General features: G+C 41.0%; 1 long non-coding RNA gene across 1 annotated transcript; it reads left to right on the top strand.

Moving 5' to 3' along the window:
* Nucleotides 1-22411: 22411 nt before the first annotated feature.
* Nucleotides 22412-22992, top strand: LOC131247415 (uncharacterized). The gene is made up of 2 exons (XR_009171719.1): nucleotides 22412-22597; nucleotides 22680-22992. It is a non-coding gene; the product is annotated as an uncharacterized LOC131247415 (long non-coding RNA).
* The last annotated feature ends 1607 nt before the right edge of the window (nucleotides 22993-24599 follow it).

The raw sequence follows: 24599 nt of genomic DNA, 5'->3' as shown, positions 1-24599 counted from the left end.
CGTCTTCCGTTGAGGGTAACGGCAGTGTTCTATAAAGGAGGCGTAGAAGAACAGCGTACTCCTGTATTTCCCAATCATGGAGATTTCGACGACATAGCACAATCCATTCTGTTTTATCGTTGACCATGGAGTAGCAATCGGCAACTAACACTGATTTATTCGGAGCAAGATTGAAAATGGAAGGAAACTTATCTTTCAAACGAATATCGTCCAACCAATTGTCTTCCCAGAATCTGATTTTGTCACCTTTACCAAGGTCAAATCTGATGGCAGCTAGGACCTTATCCTTCATTGAGAGGATGCCTTTCCACAAAGCCGAAGTGCGATACCCAGGCGACGCTTTTGACCACCACCCACACATAGATCTGCCGTATTTGCCTTTTATAATCTGATTCCACAGACTTCGGTCCTCCACCCATAGTCTCCAAATCCATTTCCCTAAGAAGGCCTGATTCATTAGCTTCAAAATCTTAACCCCATCTCCACCATTCTGATAATGTAGACATACAGCTTTCCATTTCATCAGATGGAATTTGGATCTGTTAGCCCTACCATGCCAGAGAAAATCCCTACTTAGCTTATCAATGGCTTTTATAACTGAAATAGGGCAGCGATAGATAGACATGAAGTATATTGGGAGATTGGATAGTGAGGCCTTGATCAGCGTAAACCGCCCGCCTAGGGACAGATATCGACATTGCCATTTGGCCAGGTACGCGCCCATCCTAATTAGGATTTTGTCCCACGCTGACTTGGGAGGATTCCAATGCATAGAAGCAGGCCGACGAAAGAAGAAGGCAGGGAGGAGGTTGCGCAGTGGAGATAAGAGGCCCGGTGTTCAGTTTCAGCTAATTCCATATTTACCCCGATCAGTTTGGACTTGGAAAGATTTATCGATTGGCCCAAAACAGCTTCAAAGCATCGGAGGGTCGTCCGTAGATTCTCAACATATTCCTGGGAAGCTTCGCAGAAAATTAATGTGTCGTCAACAAACTGAATGTGCGATATGGGAGCAGGGAGGCCATTGATGTCGATACCTTTCAAAATGCCATTTTGTTAGCCTTGGAGGAGCATTCTAGAGAGGACCTCACCCACTAAAAGGAAAAGAAACGGGGATAGGGGATCCCCTTGTCTGAGCCCTCTGGAAGATCTGAAAAATCTTTTTGGCGACCCATTTAGAAGAATGGAAAACCGAGTAGATCCTATGCATTCGCCAATCCACTGTCTCCATTTGTCGGAAAAACCCATACGTCGCAAAAGATACTGAAGGAACCCCCAGTCAACGTGGTCATATGCTTTCTCCATGTCAAGCTTGCATAAGAGGAGTTTAGAACCAGACAGATGACTCAAGTGTAGGCTTTCATTCGCTATTAGGGTGCAATCAGTAATTTGTCTCCCGAGATGAAAGCGCACTGATTAGCGGAGATCAGCTTGCTGATGACTTTCTGCAGACGGGAAGCAAGACGCTTTGCCAGAATTTTGTAAGGGCCCCCTAAAAGACAGATCGATCTGAAATCCTTAAACGCAGCTGCTCCTGGAAATTTAGTGATGAGAGCAATGAAAGAGGCTCCTAAACCAGCCGATAGTCTACCTCTATCGTGGAATTCATGGCAAAAGGCCATAACGTCCTCCTTTAAGAGCTCCCAAAATGTCTGAAAGAAGCTAATAGGGAAGCCATCTGGGCAAGGAGATTTATCCCCCCCTAAACTGAACGCTGCCTCTTTCACATCATCCTCAGAGAAAGGGGACTCTAGAAGCAGGGCCTCTTCTTTAGAGATAGAATCGAATCGCAGGTTATCCAGCCTCGGTCTGATCCATCCGTCTGAGTGGAGGAGAGTTCGAAAGTGTTCCACTGCTGCCAACGAAATTTTGTCTCTGTCTTCTACACGACTTCCATCCACAATGATGCTGCTGATCTTATTAGCTCTTGCACGCATACTAGCTATACTATGGAAATATTTGGTATTCTTGTCTCCCTCCCGAATCCATTCTGCTTCCAGGTGATTTCTTCATCGAGGGCCCTACTAGATAGAGATTGAATCATCCGAGTTCGCTTCGATAGGATTTCCAGAGAAGAATTCCCGTCTTCTATTTCCGCATCTATTGTTAAGATATCAGCCACTATCTGATCGAGCTCAATGTTCCACTTTGGGAGTTCCACTGACTTCCACTGTTTTATTTTCTCTTTTAACATTCTGAGTTTGTAGCATAATCTGAATCCCGCAAAACCTTTAAAATTGAAGCTGCCCCACCATTCAGCAATCCGGGACTGGAATTCATCAATAATGAGCCAAGAGAGGTCGAAGCGGAAGGGCTTCGGGCCCCAGTTGGGCTCCACATCGGAGAGGATAATGGGGCAATGATCTGAGGTCGTGCAAGGGAGCACTGATTGAAACGTGGTCGGGAAGGCATCTAACCAATTCGGAGATAGCAGGAATCTATCTATTCTGGACATACGAGGCGAGAGCCTCCCATTAGTCCACGTAAATCGGGAACCCAACAACAGGAGGTCAATCAATTCCTGATCTTCAATCCAAGCTGAAAACATTCTCATGTTTGCAGAGAAAGAGTTGCAGGGTTGTGATGTAGTAATAAACTCGGTAAGACCGAGGTCGAATCCACAGGGACTGATACCTGTACGTTATCTGAAGCCAAGTAGAACTAGAACTAGACTAAGATGCTATCTAAATCAAATAGAATTTAGGGAATAATTTGTGGAATAATTATCTAAAAATTAAGTAATTCAGAGGAAGGAAAACTAGGGATTCAGAGGATCCACTTGTAGAGATCAGGGAGATCTTATGCCTGCATCAAGGATTATGGAATTCAAACTGAACTTACTTGATCTGGGTTTCAAGAGATGAAAGGTATATGAATTAGAATGGATTCCGTCATCTAACCATGCCCAGGAAACAAAGCAAACAACAGGATTAAACTAATTACCAACCAATCAACAATGTATGAGGTCAAATATTGCATATCAGACCCCGATTACTGCCTGATTTTACGTACACGATAATGCCTAATATTATAATTTAATCGTGTTTTTGTTGCAGGATGTAATAAGGAGCTTTAATTGAAAAAGAGTATTAAAAGCATGGATTTAATGCTCCGAAGTCACCAGAGCAAGGGACGGACTCCAGGGGACCAAGATCAACGGAATTACACGCCAGGGATTCGCGAAAATTGAGAAACTGAAGCTCAAGCTGCCTGAAAGTCAGCCAGAATGGAAGATCACTAGGTTTCCATCATCTGTTTGGCTCGAAACTTTATACATGGCTCGAGGACCAGAAACTAACCGTACACGTCAAATTTCAGCCATTGGATCCTCGTGAAAGTGGCTGAACTAATAGATCAGCCCATAAAACCCTGATTTGGGGCCACCCGCTGTCCAGATACGCTTTAACTTCGGTCCCCACGGCTCAAATGAAATGGGGAACAAGATGGATGGTGTGGATTTCTCATAATCATCATACAGTGTATATAGTACACTTTTTGCACTAAACTTGCATGGCAAACCGTCCTCTGGACGTCTCCTCTTCAAAAACAAAAACAGAAGTTCTGTTTCTATTATGAAACAGAGATTGCGGTCCGGTCTTGTGGGCCACCACGGTCGATGATCCAGATAATCGGGACCATCCATCAGGCCTAAAAGGGCCCCGTAAACATAGTCTAGGTGGCGAAATGGCGAGATACATCGGAGGTCAGTTTTTGATCGTCAAAACTGAAGGCAGACGGTGGAATGAGTTGATTTGATAGACCGCACTGAACCCGACTGAAATTTTTAAGGGAATCTGGTGGACGGTTTAGATTTCTCAAGCGACAAGGTAAGTGGGCCCCACCGAGAGTCCGGCGTCGACAATTCGGGCTCTGTTTACGCAGCCCGCGCACGACCGTGAAAACCGGAGCTTGTGGGGCATCCTGTGATCTCTATCACTGCCGGATTGCCGATCCAAATCGGCCAAAATCCTTATAAGTGGCCATAGCCCTAGCCAAGGTGTCAGAATCAACAAATGTGTTGATTTCATGCTGCAAAATCAAATCAAATAGAGGGTGTTTTGCTGCGAAAAACAGATTGCGCGTCCGGTTTCTGCTGCGAAAAATTTCCGCATGGAGTGCGGAAACTCCAGCCACCGCCTCTAACACTCCAGCAGGGTCTTTGCTGCCTATAAAGAGAGAGAAAAGCATTCGTTTAAAGGAGGAAAAGAAAAACGGAAGAAAGGAGAAGACAGGGAGCCTTGGCTTTCTGCTATCCACGGCTGGAGAGAGAGAGTACGGGAGCTCGTCTTCGGTTGCCGCTGCAGTTAAAGGAAGAGAAACGGAGAGGAAAAGGTGGGTTTCTGCTAGGAAAAGGAGGAGTTTTCTTGGGCAGGAAAACGTGGAGAAGAGAGGCTGTGCGGCTGCTTGGCTTTGAAGGAAGGAAGAAACGTGAAGCAGGGAGGGATTCGGCTGGACGTTCCGGGTTTTTCTTTGTTTCTTGTTTTCTTTTTCTTTTAATCCTTTGATTATTTTTTTTGTGGTGCTAGCATGATCATGCTAGGCTAAACCTCTCAGCTAGGGCTAAGAGGTGAAGCCTGTAGCGAGATGGGAGATTCTACTTTGTGCCTTTAAATTTCATAAACTGAATTTGATTTAGTGATTATTATAAAGAATATTTTTCTTAGTCTTTAATGGTCTGTTGTGACTGAAATTACAATGGGTTTGCAATGGCTTTGAATATTTTCTTCCCCTTTTTATGTTTATGAAGTCAGGAAGCCCTGTTGTTCATCATTGCTCCATGGGCATGATAGGATGACAGTACCCTTCCTGATCCTCATGCATTGTTGATTGGTTGGTAATTAGTTTAATCCTGTTGTTTGCTTTGTCTCCTGGGCATGGTTAGATGATGGAATCCATTCTAATTCATATACCCTTCACCTCTTGAAAACTATATCAAAGGAAGTCTAGTTAAATTCCATGATTTCTGAAGCAGGCATAATTTCTCCCTGATCTCTACAAGTGGATCCTCTGAATCCCTAGTTTCCTTCCTCTGAATTACTTAAAGTTTTAGATAATCATTCCACAATTATTCCTTAAACTCTATTTGGTTTAGATCACATCTTAGTCTAGTTCTAGTTCTACTTGGTTTCAGATAACGTACAGGTATCAGTCCCTGTGGATTCGACCTCGGTCTTACCGAGTTTATTACTACATCACAACCCTATACTTGGGGAGTGAACAAGTTTTTGGCGCCGTTTTACGATTCTTTGAAATTAATTAGTTTTAGAATTAGTTTGAGATTAGGATTTTACTAACTTTAGTTTTAGATTTTTGTTTCTATTTTGATTTTTAGAACTAACTTGTTTCCTGTTTTGTAGGATCCTGACATAAACTTCTAAATTGGTAATCCGTTTCTAATTCCTCTACTTTTTCTATTTTTAGAATTAGGGTTTGAATTTTAGAAATTTTCTAATTCTAGTATTTTCCTATTTATTTTATTTTATTTTATTTTTTATTTTTATTTTTTTATTTTTTTTAAGAAATAGTTTATTTTTAGAAACTTTCCTCTTTTGTTTTTAGAAACTTGGTTAGTTATTTTTTTTTTTTTAGAGTTTCTTTCTAATTTTAGAAACTAACTCATCTTTCCCTTATTTTTAAAAATTTTCTAATTCTGGAACTTTCCTTTTTAGAAACTAACTTTCTATTTTTATTAACTTTCTAATTCTAACTCTTTTAGAATCTAACTTTGTTTCCTAATTTATTTTTAGAAATTTTCTACTTGTAGACTTTTTGTTTAAAAACTAACATTACTTTAGAATTTTTAGATTTAGAAACTAATTTCTGTTGTTTTCTTTTGCAGGATCTTAATATAAGAATCTCTAGTCTGGTAACATCTTTCTAACTTCTCCTCTTACTTTATGTATTGCTGTAGGATTCTTTTTTTTTTTAGACTCAGAGTTAGGGTTCTACCATGGAAGCGTGGGTACGTGCATATGCCGAGATGGATAAGAGATATTGGGGAATGCCTGAGGGTTGTGGAATTCAACGTATACCTCAAGATTTTTCTCCATCAAGAACAGACATTGAGAACCGACTAGAACGTTACGTTCCATTGGTTAATAGGGCCGTATACGATCATAATTATGGAAATGAGGATTATTATCAACCATCATATCCTCCCATGTATGATCAGTATGACTATTACCAGGGGAAACATCAAAATTTGGGAGATGAACCAACTATATGTTATAATGATTATTCTCTTGGATACCCTACCATTGATATCCAACCAGAAACAATCCAAGAGGATTTAGCTCAGCGTAGCCTTGCCTATCTCACGGAAATGAGAAAATCGTTGGAAGCGCTTAATTCGCGCCTTGATAAGATAGAGGAGGCTCGGTTATCTCAACCACAATTCATTCTAGAAATACAATGCGAGAAAAGTGATCCTAACTTGCTTTGGAAGAACTCTAGAATTACAAATGAGGAGTTGGATTCTATTAATGAGCATATGGTTCAATTTCCTGATGAGTTGATCTCAATGACTGTTCAAAGGAATGATCAAGATGCGTGGGTATCTTTCAAATACAGTGATGATGACACACTTTCCTCACATGAGACACAGGATCTTAATGATGACGTAGAGGTTAGTTTTTTCAAACCTCAACCGAACTTAGGTGTAGAATGTGAGGAGAGCGACCCCATCCCAAGTGTGTACTGCACGGAATTAGACAATGATGCTTATTGGGATGATGATCATGAATATACAGCCCAAAGTCCCCTAGAATCAATCTCAAGTTTAGTTCAGGTCAATGATCAAGATGTACATGAAGTGGTCGGTCATAATGAGCCACTCCCCTCACCTGACATGTCTGATTTTAAGGTGGAGGATGAGCCCCTTACAATCGACCCTTCTAACTCTTGTGAAACATGTTTGGACCACTCCTCTGAATTAAATGATGATGTGATTCGGGAGAAGGACGAGTTGCTCGCTACAACCTTGGAAATTGAAACCACTAAGTTGAGGCCACCATCTGAGCTGTACACGTTTGACAATTCAACACCTCGATTGAGTAGTTTCAATGAACAAAGTAATCACATCGATGCTTCCCCTATTGATTTTCAATCTATCTGTGTAGGGCTGGAGCAAGAGAGCACACCTCCGTTTACCTTTAAAGACAATGGATTCCTTGGGCAGATCATCACAAGCTTTAATGTGGAAAATGAGTCACCCTCAGCTGAATGTCCCAACTCTTTTGATGATTGTTTGGCACACTTTGCAGATTCAAATGATCCCATGATAAGAGACATAGTGAATGCCTTGCAAGACAACATCTCGGTAGTCATCACTGACCGAGAGAACCCTTACTTTGAAGCCCCTTCTTCCACAGATCCTGAATGTTTACCATTAAGGGAGGAGGAGCTGAAAATTGAACCGAAGTCTGACACTTCGGAATGTATTGAGACTACATTACTTCTTGTGAAGTTTTCTAAACTTGATCTACCTGTAGTCTCTGATTCACCATGTGATACTAACTTTGTAACTTTTTCTGACACAGGTGAATCATATATACTTTGGATACCTCAAGCGAATCAACAGCAAAATTTTAATGAGGTACATAAGTTTCTCTGGAAGGTCATGCTCCAAGGCGTCCAAGCCTATTGCAAAAAGGGCTTTTGGATGATCCTGTTGAGGAACTTACTGAGAAACTTATCAAGATACTGGCCGAAAGAGGAACCTTGCGGCTTGACTCAGTAGTTTTTCCTTGCTTTCTTAGGACTAGGGTAGTTGCTTTATTTGTCTGGCTGAAGACGGTAAACTTAGCGCTCCTGGGAGGCAACTCAGCTTTTCATTTCATTTCGTTTTTATCATTAGTTAGTTCAATGTTTGTGGGTAACATTACTGCAAACCCTCGCGAGACTACAACTCGTCCACTAGGGGCAACCTAGGGGTTTAAAGGCTTGTTGCATACGCTAAATGCAATCGAGAGAACCTACGAAAGTGGTATAGGTAGGATTTTATTTTTATTATTTTATTTTACTTCTGTTGATTTTTCTTTTGTGCTGACCCGCTCTTACGTAGATATCTTTGGAAAGCCTCTTGATTCTTTTCGTCCAGGTACTATCTTTCCATCACTCCTCCTATATTTCCGTTGTCTCATGTGTATTGCATGTTTATTTCTTTTACATTGAGGACAATGTAGATTTTTGGTTGGGGGTGGGAGATTAGGTTTCCTAATCAGTGTTTTCTTGGTCTTGAGCAAAAGTTGTGAAATTTTTTTAATTTTTCAGGATTTCTGATGAATTCGAAGTGATTTTGACGGCCATCTAAGGGCACTTAGAATTTCAAGATGCGTGATGTTGGTACTTTATAACTCTTGGATTCAGTTATCTATTGAATTTCACAGCTAAGTTTGAATTGTTAATCCATTATTAAAAGTTGTAAACATTGATTGAGTCATGGATTCACAGGTCACATCTCGCTTGCACATTAAAGTTTCAGTTCGATATGGAATTATAACTTGGTGATCATTAAGCATAGAAGGAACCAACCTGGGGAATTGTCCATCTTGTTCAATACAAAGAATTTAAAAAAAAAAAAAAAAAAAAAACCGGATGCCTTTGGAAAGGGTTGGGCAAATAATCTTCACCATAGGTTTGCTCCCTTTAGGTGTAGATTTAATTCCCTATGAATGATATGTGAAAAAAATTTTGTATACAGTCTTCATCATAGGTTTGCTCCCTTTAGGTGAGGATTTGATTCCCCTTCTTGGCATTACTTTTAATGAAAAAATCAAAAGCTGAAGGAATGAAAAGGTGATCTGTGAGGCAAGTTTTGGTTATCATGAATCTTCTTATTGGTTACCAGTGATATCCTGAAATAGAGAAGTGAATTTTAATGATGCATGATAAGCTAAGATTACACTGTACGCTCATAGATCTCAATGATTAGAATTTTTCTAATTAATGGAATAATACTTTGAACTTGACTATGAAGTTTACCGTGCGCTTGAGTCTAGGAGGAAGTAATATCCAACATTCATGAATCTGGGAATTCTCACATCTGGATTATCCTACAAAAATCACGCGAGTTTATAGAAATTGTTCTGTAATTCTCAACTTACTTTTCGCATATTTTGCTCGGGACTAGCAAAATGCTGGTTGGGGGTTGTGTTGAGGGTCAAATATTGCATATCAGACCCCGATTACTGCCTGATTTTACGTACACGATAATGCCTAATATTATAATTTAATCGTGTTTTTGTTGCAGGATGTAATAAGGAGCTTTGATTGAAAAAGAGTATTAAAAGCATGGATTTAATGCTCCGAAGTCACCAGAGCAAGGGACGGACTCCAGGGGACCAAGATCAACGGAATTACACGCCAGGGATTCGCGAAAATTGAGAAACTGAAGCTCAAGCGGCCTGAAAGTCAGCCAGAATGCAAGATCACTGAGTTTCCATCATCTGTTTGGCTCGAAACTTTATACATGGTTCGAGGACCAAAAACTAACCGTACACGTCAAATTTCATCCATTGGATCCTCGTGAAAGTGGCCGAACTAATAGATCAGCCCATAAAATCCTGATTTGGGGCCCACCCGCTGTCCAGATACGCTTTAACTTCGGCCCCCACGGCTCAAATGAAATGGGGAACAAGATGGATGGTGTGGATTTCTCATAATCATCATACAGTGTATATAGTACACTTTTTGCACTAAACTTGCATGGCAAACCGTCCTCTGGACGTCTCCTCTTCAAAAACAAAAACAGAAGTTCTGTTTCTGTTATGAAACAGAGATTGCGGTCCGGTCTTGTGGGCCACCACGGTCGATGATCCAGATAATCGGGACCATCCATCAGGCCTAAAAGGGCCCCGTAAACATAGTCTAGGTGGCGAAATGGCGAGATACATCGGAGGTCAGTTTTTGATCGTCAAAACTGAAGGCAGACGGTGGAATGAGTTGATTTGATAGACCGCACTGAACCCGAGTAAAAGCACCCCTTCCTTGCTGAAATTCCGAGAGGAATTCAATGGGCGGGTCGGATTTATCAAGCGACAAGGTAAGTGGGCCCCACCGAGAGTCCAGCGCCGACAAGATCGGGGGCTGTTTACGCAGCCCGCGCACATCCGGAAAAGACGGCACTTGTGGGACGTAACGTGATCAAGATCACATTCTGATGCATGATCCAGACCATCCACATGCTTCAACAGATGGCCATAGCCCTAGCCAAGGTGTCAGAATCAACAAATGTGTTGATTTCATGCTGCAAAATCAAATCAAATAGAGGGTGTTTTGCTGCGAAAAACAGATTGCGCGTCCGGTTTCTGCTGCGAAAAATTTCCGCATGGAGTGCGGAAACTCCAGCCACCGCCTCTAACACTCCAGCAGGGTCTTTGCTGCCTATAAAGAGAGAGAAAAGCATTCGTTTAAAGGAGGAAAAGAAAAACGGAAGAAAGGAGAAGACAGGGAGCCTTGGCTTTCTGCTATCCACGGCTGGAGAGAGAGAGTACGGGAGCTCGTCTTCGGTTGCCGCTGCAGTTAAAGGAAGAGAAACGGAGAGGAAAAGGTGGGTTTCTGCTAGGAAAAGGAGGAGTTTTCTTGGGCAGGAAAATGTGGAGAAGAGAGGCTGTGCGGCTGCTTGGCTTTGAAGGAAGGAAGAAACGTGAAGCAGGGAGGGATTCGGCTGGACGTTCCGGGTTTTTCTTTGTTTCTTGTTTTCTTTTTCTTTTAATCCTTTGATTATTTTTTTTGTGGTGCTAGCATGATCATGCTAGGCTAAACCTCTCAGCTAGGGCTAAGAGAGTGAAGCCGTAGCGAGATGGGAGATTCTACTTTGTGCCTTTAAATTTCATAAACTGAATTTGATTTAGTGATTATTATAAAGAATATTTTTCTTAGTCTTTAATGGTCTGTTGTGACTGAAATTACAATGGGTTTGCAATGGCTTTGAATATTTTTTTCCCCTTTTTATGTTTATGAAGTCAGGAAGCCCTGTTGTTCATCATTGCTCCATGGGCATGATAGGATGACAGTACCCTTCCTGATCCTCATGCATTGTTGATTGGTTGGTAATTAGTTTAATCCTGTTGTTTGCTTTGTCTCCTGGGCATGGTTAGATGATGGAATCCATTCTAATTCATATACCCTTCACCTCTTGAAAACTATATCAAAGGAAGTCTAGTTAAATTCCATGATTTCTGAAGCAGGCATAATTTCTCCCTGATCTCTACAAGTGGATCCTCTGAATCCCTAGTTTCCTTCCTCTGAATTACTTAAAGTTTTAGATAATCATTCCACAATTATTCCTTAAACTCTATTTGGTTTAGATCACATCTTAGTCTAGTTCTAGTTCTACTTGGTTTCAGATAACGTACAGGTATCAGTCCCTGTGGATTCGACCTCGGTCTTACCGAGTTTATTACTACATCACAACCCTATACTTGGGGAGTGAACAACCATGAGATTTCTCCTCCATTGACTTGGTCAAATTGAAATCTCCTGCGAAACAAGAAGGCCCTGTAAATCAAGATCGAATCGCACTAAGCTCTGCTAAAAAATCTTTTCTTTTGGCATCGATGTTGGGGCCGTATACCGAAGCAACAAGAAACTGACGATCCGCAAAGACGTCTTGAAGAATGACCGCGACAGAGAAAGATCCCACCTAGCTATCAGATAGAGACCACTTATCGGAATTCTAAGCCACTAGAACTCCACCTGCACTTCCATTCGCTTCAAGCGCTACCCACTTCGCGTTTCTGACGTTCCATATAGAACCCATGAGGGAGTCAGAGAAGAGACCAACTTTTGTTTCCTGCAAGTAAAGGACATCAGGGTGTTTGTAACTGCATGTAAGTTTAATGAGCCTCCTCTTCTGCTTGGACCCCACTCCTCGCACATTCCAGGATATAATCTTCATCTGGAAACCGATCTGCCCCGTCGTCCCTGGAGACTATCCACGGAAGTGGGAGTCTTTCTCATGCAATAGTGCCACTGATTGCACTGGATTTCTCTATTGCTTTCTGATCTAACTAACCTCTTGGAGGGGGATTTCTGGACATCAAGGGGATGCCCACGGGCTTCAACACACTGAAATAGAGCAATGAAATCCTCCGGAGTGTCACCGAAGGATAGACCCACCTTTCTGCCGATGTGTCCGAGTGCATCTCGGATCCATTTTTTCTGTGAATGGATTTGATCAGATTCGAACGCGCTGGATCTTCTGTCAGCTCAGGGGTGACGCCTTCCTCCTGGGATATAGGATGGGCCATACACATCTGTAAGGGTTCTGCTTCGATGATCCCACCATCTAAACCTTCGTGAAATAAAGGCATCAAAGCCGAGTTAGTCCAGTCCTGGAAAGAGCGGGGGGAGGAGTGGGATGAAATAGGGGTAGGTGGATTTTCAGAGGCCCATGATTGCAGATCCATATCATCACTATCCACCAGCGGCACCGGGAGACTCGGCGTGCGAGTAGAAGCCTCCTGTTCTTGCTTGTTTCTGATGATGGGTGAGTGTTGTGGGTAGATGAAGGATCGAGGGATGGAGGTCGATACTGCTTTTCCTGTAGGCAGAGAGTTTGGGCTTGGGCCTTTGCATGGTTGCTTCGATCGATTTGCAGGAGGGTCGACGGGATGGATGGGTAGAGGGGAACAGTGTTGCTGACGTGGTTCAGGGTCGTCGGGATGGATGGAGAGAGGAAAACCGTGCTGCTGACGTGGTTCCATTTCCGCTGGCCACGACTCGAAGCCATGATCGTCTTTGTCATGAAAGTCGAAAAGGGCAGGCGAGGTAACGGGCAAGCCAACACGTGTTGGTCTGGGCGGCGTAGTTTCCTAACGTATCTCACTCCCAGCAGCGCACGACATATAGCCATTTAAGCTACTATCGCGGTATTCAATGTAACCTGACGGAATCGCTGGATGAGCGACACGTGACCCATGGGATGGTTTGGATCGAACCGATGACCTACTCTTCTCAGTAGCATCACTAGCGAGACTCCAAATTCTGGCGCAGTTGTCAAGCGAGTCAGGCCAGGCGCTGGGAATAACGACATGCGTCTCCTCAATAGGTAGATTGGCAACAGCTAGGTGACCGTACTCTGTGGACTGGCATTGGGCATTACTATGAGCTCCGCGGGAGCACCGGATCGGTGCTCCTTCCATGGATCGGCAAGAGGGCGGCTCCTGCATAGTAGCCAATTGGTCCTTTGCCCTCCAGTAGTCACCCCATCGGGGGTACGGTTCGCCATCTGGTTCCTGATACACTGGGAAGCAATGTATTCGATCGTCAACAAAGACGGAAATCTTGGGGGGGGGGGGGGGGAAACACCTTTGTTTCTTCTCACCCGCGCTCGAATCACACCCAGCTCTGTACCCGACTTTGTCTTGGAATCTACCTCTAGCAACGATCCGAGAGCAGATGCAGCGTCAATGAAGAATTCATCGAACCACAGGTCAAGTGGTATTCCCCAAATTTGGATCCAAATATTATGCTTGCCGAACATGGAATAGTCCTCCCATCTCTGGACTTGGAGAATAGGACCGTCTAAATGCAAAACTCCCGCAATAAGAAGTCTGTGAGAACCCCCGGGTCTAGCTTAATCCACAGATCATTGTACCCTATCGGGTTGATGACATATTTCCCAAGACTGATCCCACAACATTCCTGAATCCACTGTCGGACTTGTGCAATGGAGGATCCTTCCCTGGTTGACACCACCACCGAATCATGCAGGGCTTTCTGGGAACGGTCCAGGAGGTCGTTTCGCACTCTAACAATACCATCTTGTTTGCACTCCGTTGGGGTTATCATCCGTTCGGGCTCATGAGACGAGATTGTGGGTCTGTTGGGCGAGGAAGAAGGTTCCTACAGGGACTGATGCCTTTTCGATGTTACCTTTGGCTTTAAAAGGACTTCTTTGATCGACTAATCCTTATGATTTGCGGGCCGAGCTCCCGATGTTGGGACACTTCTCGTCGGAGGGTTGTTATGCTTTTGTGTCAACCCGAATCTTGCCCTTTGAACTAGCATCTTCATACCTCCAAAAGCTTTCACCGTGTAACATGTTGACCGCTCTAGCTAATTCCTCCTTAGAGCTCATCCGAACGAGTGCGAAACCCTTGTAGCAACCCGAGAGGCGGTCTCGTGGCATAATCACTTCCATGACTGCTCCCGCTCTGCTGAAGACTCTTTCCAGATTGATGGGATACCAGCCCAAGGGATATCCTCTAACGAACAGTGTCGGAAGAGACGCATAGACGTTTCTTTTTCTTTCACCACTAGCTTTTCCTTTCCGAGGACGAACAGGGATCCAGTTCCCCTCTCGAACCGAGTAGTCTGAAGCCTGTCTTCTCGACTCCTCCCCAGCTATATCGTCATCGCCGTCGCCTGTAGCTCCATCACCTTGATTTTCTCCATTCATATCTGCTGGCAGATTCTTCATGCCCTTCTCTCATAGGTATACATCATGTATCAGTAGTTGAGTTTTTGGCAGATTCTTCATGCCCTTCTCTCACAGGTATACCTCATATTTCCAATAGTGAATGAGCCATGGTTGAAAATCACAATGTTTGGAGGATCCTTAGCTGGCAAATGAACACTAGAAACAAAAATTAGCAAGAACTTTTATAAGAGAGAAGTTCCACTTTTAGATGGTTAACTGGTCCATCCAAAGCAAATTTAGGTAGGAGCCAGTCGATGGCAAAACATAGGCTGCTCAGTTTGGATTGTTATAGACAAGTGCCTTGTTTGTGGTACACAACCTAGAGGCAAGAAATAGCCATGTCTCTCTATCTCCCTATATCTTATATGGATGTATGTACACATACATGCTTTTGCGGATGATGATGGCTAGCATATGCTTGAGGCTATTATGTATTTCCTGAACTATGATTTGAGTTTGGGACACTGTAAGGGATTGTTAGTAGGGGATCCAAGTACACAATGCATGCATTTATGTCAATCCAGACAATCTTTCTTGAACACTTCTATCTTTTTGTTTTGTGTGCGGGCACTTGAACACCCGTGGACTTGATATCTTTTTGTTTTGTGTGCAGGCACTTGAACACTCGTGGACTTGACACTGCAAGATCCGCATGGAGAAAGTCTCCCAGCTATGCCATCAAAAAGTGCTAGGCACACTTTAAGGTGTCCAAACATATACTTTGTGTATGTTTCCTTTCATCTTTTGTTGTTGTTTCTATGTATATTTCTTTTGTCAAGTTGATGACATCTTGCTCCTTGCCCTCAAGCTTGCCTCCATGATCTTAGTGTCAGAGAAACTATTCATAAGTCTTCAATCACACTTTTGGTTTTAGTCCATTTTGTTATAACAACCATGATCCACGTAACAATAGATAGAAAAAATATATATATATTTGATCTGCTTGTTGACGCAAATGACAATTTAAAAAGGAGTTGATTATTACCTCAAGGAAGATGGGAGAAAACTAAAAGATTTGAGATGTTAACATTCATGTAGAACATTCGTGGAAATTGCATGATTCTAGAATTAATAGAAAAAACATTGGAGAAAGATATGCCAAGGAAAAAAGTATAGATGATTTGGAATCTCTCACAACTGTGATTGTGAGTAGGGTCTTACCACAATTTAGAAGAGTTGCACCTCTTGCAAAGGAGCATTGTACCCCTAGCAATTCATTAAATGTAGTCACATCTATTTTAATAAAATATTAGGCCATGTTTGGTTGCCGCCTGGAAATGATTTCATCTCATTTTAGCTAACTGTAATAGCACATTTGAGATTTTGGTAAGGATTATAAATAATCTTTCTAGGCGTAGTTTATGTAAACTCTCTAATGCATTATTACTGTTAATTAAAATTAGATGAACTTATTTTTAAGTGGCAACAAAGCAGGGCCTTAGAAAAGATTTAAAGATTACAAAGTCCCATTACAACCATATTTCCCTTTTAGAAATCACCTATAATTCACTCAAATGATATTAAAAGCGGACAATTTTAAGGTTCTATGATAGCTACATCACTAGGGTTACAAATGGGACTGATTTCAATTCATACATCATTTGGTACACAGAGAGGAAAATACTAATAGAAAAAAAATTCCCAACAAGTCACTAACTATGCTGCTGCAGTAAATATGGACTTGTGGACCCAGAGAGTGACCGGAGCACCCACAAGTGATCAAACTATCAAGAGTGCAAAAAACCATTTGGACAGATCACGGGGCCTACTTGGTTATATCAGCCACCTGAACTCGAATAGCGTTGTTTCTATTTGGCCAGTTTTGGTTCAATGTATTGGGTCCCGAAAGTATTAGTGGGATTGTGACCCTGTTTTACCAAGGTTTCTTAGAAGAAATGGCATTGTGGCTTTTGTTCCTTTCTTTCCTTTTTGCTTCGCCCCATCAAATAAGAGTGAAAAGATATTATTAAGGGAAAGCAAGTTCCCAAAGAGCATCGAAGGGCCCATAGACCTGGCTTCAGCAAGAGGGCCGACAGAGAGGGAGGATAGTGCATCTGCCAGGTAAAATGCAATATTTAACCTGACGGATATGATTCTGATCTTTTGACGATCTCTGCGAAGGTGAGAGGAGTGCTGGACTCTGCATTGACACAAGCCATTACAGAAAAATTGTCCCCAGCACCAGGACTGAGGCATCCAAGGAGCTTTCCACCACCACTGGGCCTGAGAAGGCAGCAACTATGGACCCCTTGAGAATTGACAAGCATATCCCCAATTACTGATTTAACCTTTTCACTGATCCACTCTCCATGGAATCTGAATACCCATTTTTTTAGGCCTGGAACAAGGCAGTGGAAAACCTGTCTACTAGGACAGGATGAGACCATAGCAGCTTATGCCATTGAAGATACAAGTCCTCCACAGAAACAAACTCTTCATATTACATGTTGACGAATGGCTATACCAGTCGAGAGAAACAAAAAATGTGTATTGTTAGCTCACCGGTTAATCCGTATTTCAGATACATTGGATCCTGTTGTCCTCTTCGATTGCCATTCGTGAGTACTAATGTGAGGAGAGACTGAAGAAGGTCCAACGTTGCACAGGTGTGATGATGGGGACATCACGCGCACACGCACGCCCCCCTACGCACGTACGCAAGGAGGAGGGCTCCACCATCGATCTGGATTGATGACGACGTCTAGGGAGAGCCTGCTAGTTAGAAGACTACGTTTTGGTTCGTTAGAGTGGACCCGATAATCATGTGAATCCCACCATGGGTTCTCATGATCGTGGCCCACTATTTTAATTAATCTAGTACTTTGGGTTTTGCTTATTATTGTTATTAGGAGTATCATGAACGGTTTAAATTGCTTTAATTAGTTGTTATTTTTTATTACTTCATCGCCAAGTAATAGGTTGCGCACATGGCGCGAGTTTTGGATATAGGGTTTTATTATAAATAGGCACCCCTCGTAGTCTTTTTTATTCAATGAAGATTAATAAAATTGCTGCGTTTCAATGGTGGTGATCTCCACCATAAAGCCAGGCGAAAGCTCATGGGGAGAAGATCAGCACGAAGAGGCAGCCCGAAGGCCCCAAGCCTGGCTTTATGGTAGAGGTCACCACCATTGAAATTGTCACTCCCATTCAGTACAATGTCATTAACGACCTTAAGGGCAGTTACTGATTCTCTCCTTGTTTTTTCCCTCTCATTCTTTTTCTTATTAGACACTTTATTTTGCTATAGAACATCTTTTTATGCACCATAAGCTTCTCTGTAGGATTTCTAGTGTTGTATTTGTGATACATTACATACACAGTCCTTGGATTGTTTTGGAAGGGTCAGCAAATCTTCTATTTTCGTAGATTTTATTGTGGATTTGTTTGCTATTTGAAAATCTGAAAGAAAAGCTATTTGGATTGTGGCCATCCTGCCAAATTAATCTCAGGTCTGAGCAGTGTCTTGTGCCAAAGCTGCCCATGTTTTGTTTATCCAGCCTGTTGATCTGAGGGGCCCTTTTGTGGATAGGGGACCTGTTGATTGTAACATCTCAGGATCTGATGTCTAGCTTTTCTCCCCTTACATGTGGGTATTTATTTATTTTTCTCTCTGGACACACCAATGTGATGTAGATTTTATGGGGCATCCATTATCCAGTGGAGATCAATGGCCTGGATTAAAATCACCTTAACCCTATGTTTTACAGTAAATCTCAGTTCATAGGGTCATCCACTATGCACTATGGCCCATTAAATTAATCTTGTGGATCAGAAAGCAGATGATGTATTTGAATTCTATTACAAATCAACTTGGATATACCCAACATAGGAGCCCAAGGTTCATCTGCATTTAAAAAATTTCCCCTGCTTGGATTCTCCATTGAGAGCACAAAATGAGGAAAAAAGCTTTGATACTCTGGCAGTGTGATGGATGATAAGCAGGCACTTAGAAATTACACGCCTGTCAGTGCAGATGTATCAAAAATTATATTGGATTATCTGACCATTGGTTTGGTAGATGTTTTTGTAAAGTGAAACTAATATATATATATTTATAGAAATCGGTAGACATTGGATGGCTAATAGTTGAAAATATCCACCGATCCTATTTTCAAAAGTGGCTGTGAATCGATGGTGAGGATTCTTCAACTCTTGGGATTCTATGTCAGGATGTGATGTGGTATCATTTTATGGCCTGGCGAGAGCTTTGTTAGAGAAAGGACCAACTTTCAAGAGTCGGGATCCTCTGTTATTCGGTAAACAGGGACTCCCTGATTGCCTAATCTTCATTGGTCCAGGTCACCAGTCACTTAAAAAAAAAATTGACTCCAAACTATCATGAAAAAAAAAAAAAACGAGAAGAAAAAACCCAAGGAAATGAAAGAAAATCCTCGGAGAGAGAAATCAAACGGCATCTGCTTCCTTCTCCCATTTCTCTACTTTCAGAGGTCCCGAAAAAATCCCCAAATCCAAAACTCTAATTTCCAGCTCCAGATCTCATTCATTCCAACTCTAATTTTCTTGATTGTTTTCGTCTTTTAATCTCTGCTTGTTTTTTGCATTGATTTTCTGCGTCGGATTCGATGTTTCTCTGTTTCGAATGATATTAGTTACCGCCATTTTCTCAGATTTCTCAATTGTAGAAGTTCTACCAAATTTCCCTTTTGTGCTTTTTCTTTTGTATTGATTCTGATGGTAGGATTGAGTATTCGGTTTATAGATCAGAACAAAAGAAAACTACAGTGTTTTTTATTTTATTTTTTTGAGAAAATGTAGTTTGTGCTGATATATAAATTGAAATGTATCTGTGAAAGTCGAGCTGAATAGATTGATGCATACAGTTAGATGCATGTATTATGAGCCCAAATTTCTGGTTCGAATTTATGGTGATAATGATACCTAATTCATAGTTGGAATTTTATGAAATTTTTATGTCAAGAATTAGGAGCAGAAATGTTTAGAAATTTTCTGATTGACGGACTGAATTTGGAAAAAGGCTCCAATTGGGAGCAAACACAAGCATTTTGATTGGGGCCCATTGCTTAGTGATCAACTGTGTTGATCTGATGGGACCCACCATAGATTGGCCATACCTAGATTTCTCCCTGATCTGATCCTAGCCATTTGATAGCCATGAGTAGGGACCCCAAATCCAGCCTTATTTACCTAAACCATATATCTCATTCCATTCCAGACTATAACAATAACCTTTCCACACTAATAACAACCCAACGGCAGTGGGTTGACCAAGATCTCTAAGCTTTGTGGCAAGTTTTCTTCAATTTCTTCAATATGAATTAAATATGTTTGTCAACCTAATTCATCACTAATTACTTTTTTTCCAGATAAAATTATTGCCTTAGATGTGCTAGTCTTTCATTGAGTTTGGATTGCCTAGCTTTAGTTCTAGGCCAGTCTTTCATTGAGTTTGGGTTGCCTAGCCTTAGTTCTTTAGTCATGAAACTATGTATGTTTCCTTTTCTGTTGCAGATCTATTGTAGAAAACCAACATGCCACTACAAGAAAGCAGGGCAAAGCCGATGGTCGGGTGAACCCTTTGCCGGCGCTAACTTAAACCAGGTGCCGGCAAAGGATCGCTATAAAAACGAAAAAAAAAACTATCTCATATCATTCGGACTTTTCCTCTCCCTGCCGCCAACTCTCTCTCTCTCTCTCTCTCTCTCTCTCTCTCTCTCTCTCTCTCTCTACGCCTCTCTCTCCCCTCTTTCTCTCTCATAGCTACTTTGGGATCTCTCTATCCGCAACAACCTGTTAACCCATCAGGTATCTCTGTTTTTCCTTTTCATCCCTCTTTTTTATTACTTTTTGTTTTACTTTGATTGTATTATTATTATTATTATTTTATTTTCTTTTATTTTATTTTATTTTGCATAAAAGAGCAATACTTGTTATAGTGCTATAATATTGAAATAAATTTACAAGAAAGTTATGATAAATTGAAGCAGGTTCGCCTTCGCCTTTGATCAACCAAATCTGCCCACACTGCAAACAGGGCTCATTTGTACAAATCCTCTGCAAGATCTTTCGCATGCACTATTCAACCAAACCCACTTCCCACCATAATGGACTTTTCACAATTATTGCCATCAGCCTCAGCATAAAGAGTGCATTCATAATGGACAATATTATAAATATTACTCAGAGAAATATTATTTAACTTCCACAAGCCATACATTCTTAATTTTCCAAGGAGCAAACCACCAGGGCCCTTTTGGCTTCAAGATCATCATCCATTGCCTTAGCCTTTTCCTTGAGAATAGAGGTATCCACATTGAATTTAATTGCATCTGCCGCAGCCCATGTTCACAGATAATACATCCCACTTTGTTAATGGTCTCACTTAACATCAATAAGATTTCATACTTATGGCCCGCCCATTGTTTTATCATCATACCTTACATAACAATGTGCATTTCCTACTATCACAACATTGTTTTAAGGAGATTAGATACTATGTGTTTGGCTCGTGGTCTGTTTAACCTACATTCTTTTTTGTTCTTCACAATATGAAATAGCCTAAATGGGTTAATTAGTTTTGCAAATTAAGCATTTCTTGGAAGATGTACAAATAGATGGTTAAGATTAAAAAAAATGCAAGGGTCCAAATTTTAACGTATTGTGATCTTCCACACTTTGTGAGCATTTTAAGCATCTCCTTTCCATTCTGGGTCCCACTATATGAGCTTTCATTGGTACATTTTGGGTAGTCTTTGCTATTTTTTCCATGTGAAATATTGGTTCATCTCTGTTTAATCCTATTGCATCAGTACATAATTGTTTTCCATGTGTGTGTGTGTGTGTGTGTGTGTGTGTGTGGCTTTGTTTTCATCCAAAGAAAGTAACCTGTCATGATAATTTCTAGTTGTTTTGGTTGTAAGATGGATAAATTTGCAAATGTCCCAGGAGTGCTTAAATTCTGTTAGTTAAGGCTGCATTTGGATACACCATTGAATTTATTGCAATAATTAGCCAAATAAAGGAGGCATGATCAGATTGCAATTGCTTCCCTCACTATTTACACAAAGTAACCATTGAGTATTAAATATTAATTGATGAGCTCTTCTCAAAAAAGTACTAGTTTATGAGTCTTAACAAATCTACAGTTTGCTGAGGCTCCCAACTTTATACATGTGGTGCCTGTGGTTTGGTGATCCAGACTGTTGATCTGATGTGGCCCCTGTGGATTGGATATGTCCAAAAACCCCATATGATTGGGTGCATAAAAATAGGCGGTTAAGATAAAATAGTGTCAACAGTCCAAATCCAACTGAAAGAAAACCAAATTAAATGACGAGGATCTTCCAATCTAGGAGAATTGGGGGTGTCATAAATGATGGGACCTGTCAAGTCAACAACTCGATCACCAAGCAATGGCTTCTGCTGCTGCTGCTTCTGAAGACGTGAGCGACATTGATAAGCTCTTCGAGTATGGACAACACCTTAGCTATGATTTGAAATTACACCAAATATTGTGAAGTTTCATGATATTTTGTGCAACCAAACACACCCTTATGGGCATGCCTTTGTCAGTATAATGTGCTGTTGTCTCCATATTCTTGAATGAGAAATTGGAAGGTCCATGCGATGCATTATGTGGATTCCTAGTGTGAGTTTGGATGCCCAAGAGAATTGAATAGTGGATCGGTTCAATCGACAGGAAATGATATTTAGGTACTGGTAAGTTGTGAAACTTGTGATGACCCATAAACTTCGATGTGGATGCTTATTTTGGTTCAAATGTCAAACTAGTTTGAGCAGTTGTTGATTTATTAATAGATAACTTATTTTGGTCCAAATGTCAAACTCCAATTTTGTTGATTTCTCCTTTTTATTTCTTCTATTCTCAGGTTTGTTGATTTGCTGCATTGGGAATTGTGGTTCATCGGATACAGTGGCGACAATTGACAGTACCACTTGATGGTAAGCATATACTCTTGCATGCTATTAACTTTTCGCGGGCATGGTCATGTAACTCTACATGTGATCGAAATGCCAAGGGCTCCAAAAGAGCTGTCATAAAAATGTTCATGGCACATGTGACAAACACAGCCATGGAGATCCACTTCTTTTGGGCTGGAAAAGGGACCTGCTGCATTCCATTTCAATCAACTTTCGGGCCGCTAGTGTCAGCCATACACGTTTCTCTAAGTTCTCAACCATCCTATTTCTATGTTTTCCTTGCATTTAGTTTTCATCATTCTTTGACTAATTCTTTGTTTTTATGTTGCAGAGTCCTCTAGTGGTGGTTCGCCCTCGAATAATTATAGAAGACGCACAGGAGAAGTTATCGGTATAGCTGTCGGATGTGCAAGTGGACTATTGATACCCGCATCCATTTTCTATCTATAGTGGATGAAGGATGCACCTGGCCATATGCGAGTGCGCACAGACTCACCAAGAAAATGATGATGACTTTTCTTTATATTTTCAGCATTATTGTAATTGTAATTGTAATTGATTGAATGAAGGATTGTAATTGATTCATTATTGAATGAATAATTGTAATTGATTCATTATTGAATGAATAATTGTAATTGAATAAATGAATAATTATGTAGGTGGTAATTAAATGAATGAATGATTGATTTTAGGTTCTTTTAAATGTAGGCAATAGCTACGGATATTGACCGTAGCTGATGATCTGAAAACCGTAGCTATTAATCATATTCAGCATATTGCTACGGATACAGCACTACTTATAGCCACAAACATTATTCGAAGCTTATAAATATATAGCTATGGTTTTTATCCATAGCACTTCCCCCTTTTTGGTAGTGTCATCACACGGTCCATGAAGTGTTTTATATTTTCAAGCAGAACGACATCACACTATCACACAACCATATCATATGCATCCTTAAGTGCAACTTCATCATATAGTCTATCAACTGTATCATATTCTCAAGTGGAATCACATCACACTATCGTTTCAACCATGTCATGCGCTCAAGTGCAACCTAATCACATAATCCATCAACCATATCATATTCTCAAGTGTAACCATATCACATTATCATACAATCATATCATATCCTCAGGTTCAAACTCATCACGTTGTCCATCAATTGTATCACATTCTCAAGTGGATATATACCTCATCACACTATCACACTATTATACCACATACTTAAGTACAACTTCATCACGTTGTCCATCAACTGTATTACATTCTCAAGTGGACACATCACACTCATACAACCACATGTCATATCCTTTAGTGTAACCTCATCACATGGTCCTTCAATTTATTTCATTCTCAAGTATAACCACATCACACTGTTGCACTACAATATCACATCCTTAAGTATAACCTCATCACATAGTTCATCAACTGTATCATATTTTCAAGTGCAACATGATCACACTGTCACACAACCTTGGATTATTTAACGTCATGACATAATCCATCAACCGTATCACATTTTCAAGGTTAGGAATGATCTTTTAATGGATATGGATGAAGTGATCAAAGATGAGGAAGAGGCATGTATATTGGATTGCTATCCTAGATGAAAACATGTTTATAAGGGAGTGCTTGATTATATGCACTCTGATGTATGGGGGACATCGCCAGAAGTTTCCATTGGGTGGTCATCATGGTTTGTTTCATTCATTAACGACTACTCCAGGAAAGTTTGGGTTTACTTCATGAAACGTAAATCCGAAGTTTTCACCATATTTAAACAATGGAAGGCAATGGTGGAAAAACAGTCATGGCGAAAAATAAAGGTTTTAAGGATTGACAATGGTGGAGAATTTACTTCCACTGATTTTAATGATTATTGCAAGGATAAAGGAATCATCGACACAACACAGTGCGCCACACGCCCGAGCAAAACAGTGTGGCTCAACGAATGAATCGGACTCTCCTAGAGAGAGCCAGATGCATGTTAAGAAATGCTACGTTGGGCAAGGACCTATAAATTGAGGTCATTAACACGGCTTGTTATTTGGTGAACCGGTCTTTTTCAACGACAATTGAATGTAAAATCCCAGAGGAAGTATGGAGTGGTTAGAAAATCGATTACTCAGATCTATGCATATTTGGTTATGAGGCTTACTTTCATATACCGTCAGTTGAGAGAGATAAGTTAGATCATAGAGCCAAAAAGTACACCTTTGTTGACTATGGCATTGGTGTGAAAGGTTA

The sequence above is a fragment of the Magnolia sinica genome, chromosome 5 (genome assembly GCF_029962835.1).
Source record: "Magnolia sinica isolate HGM2019 chromosome 5, MsV1, whole genome shotgun sequence".
Classification (NCBI taxonomy): Eukaryota; Viridiplantae; Streptophyta; class Magnoliopsida; order Magnoliales; family Magnoliaceae; genus Magnolia; species Magnolia sinica.
This window is presented reverse-complemented; position numbering and strand designations above follow the sequence as displayed.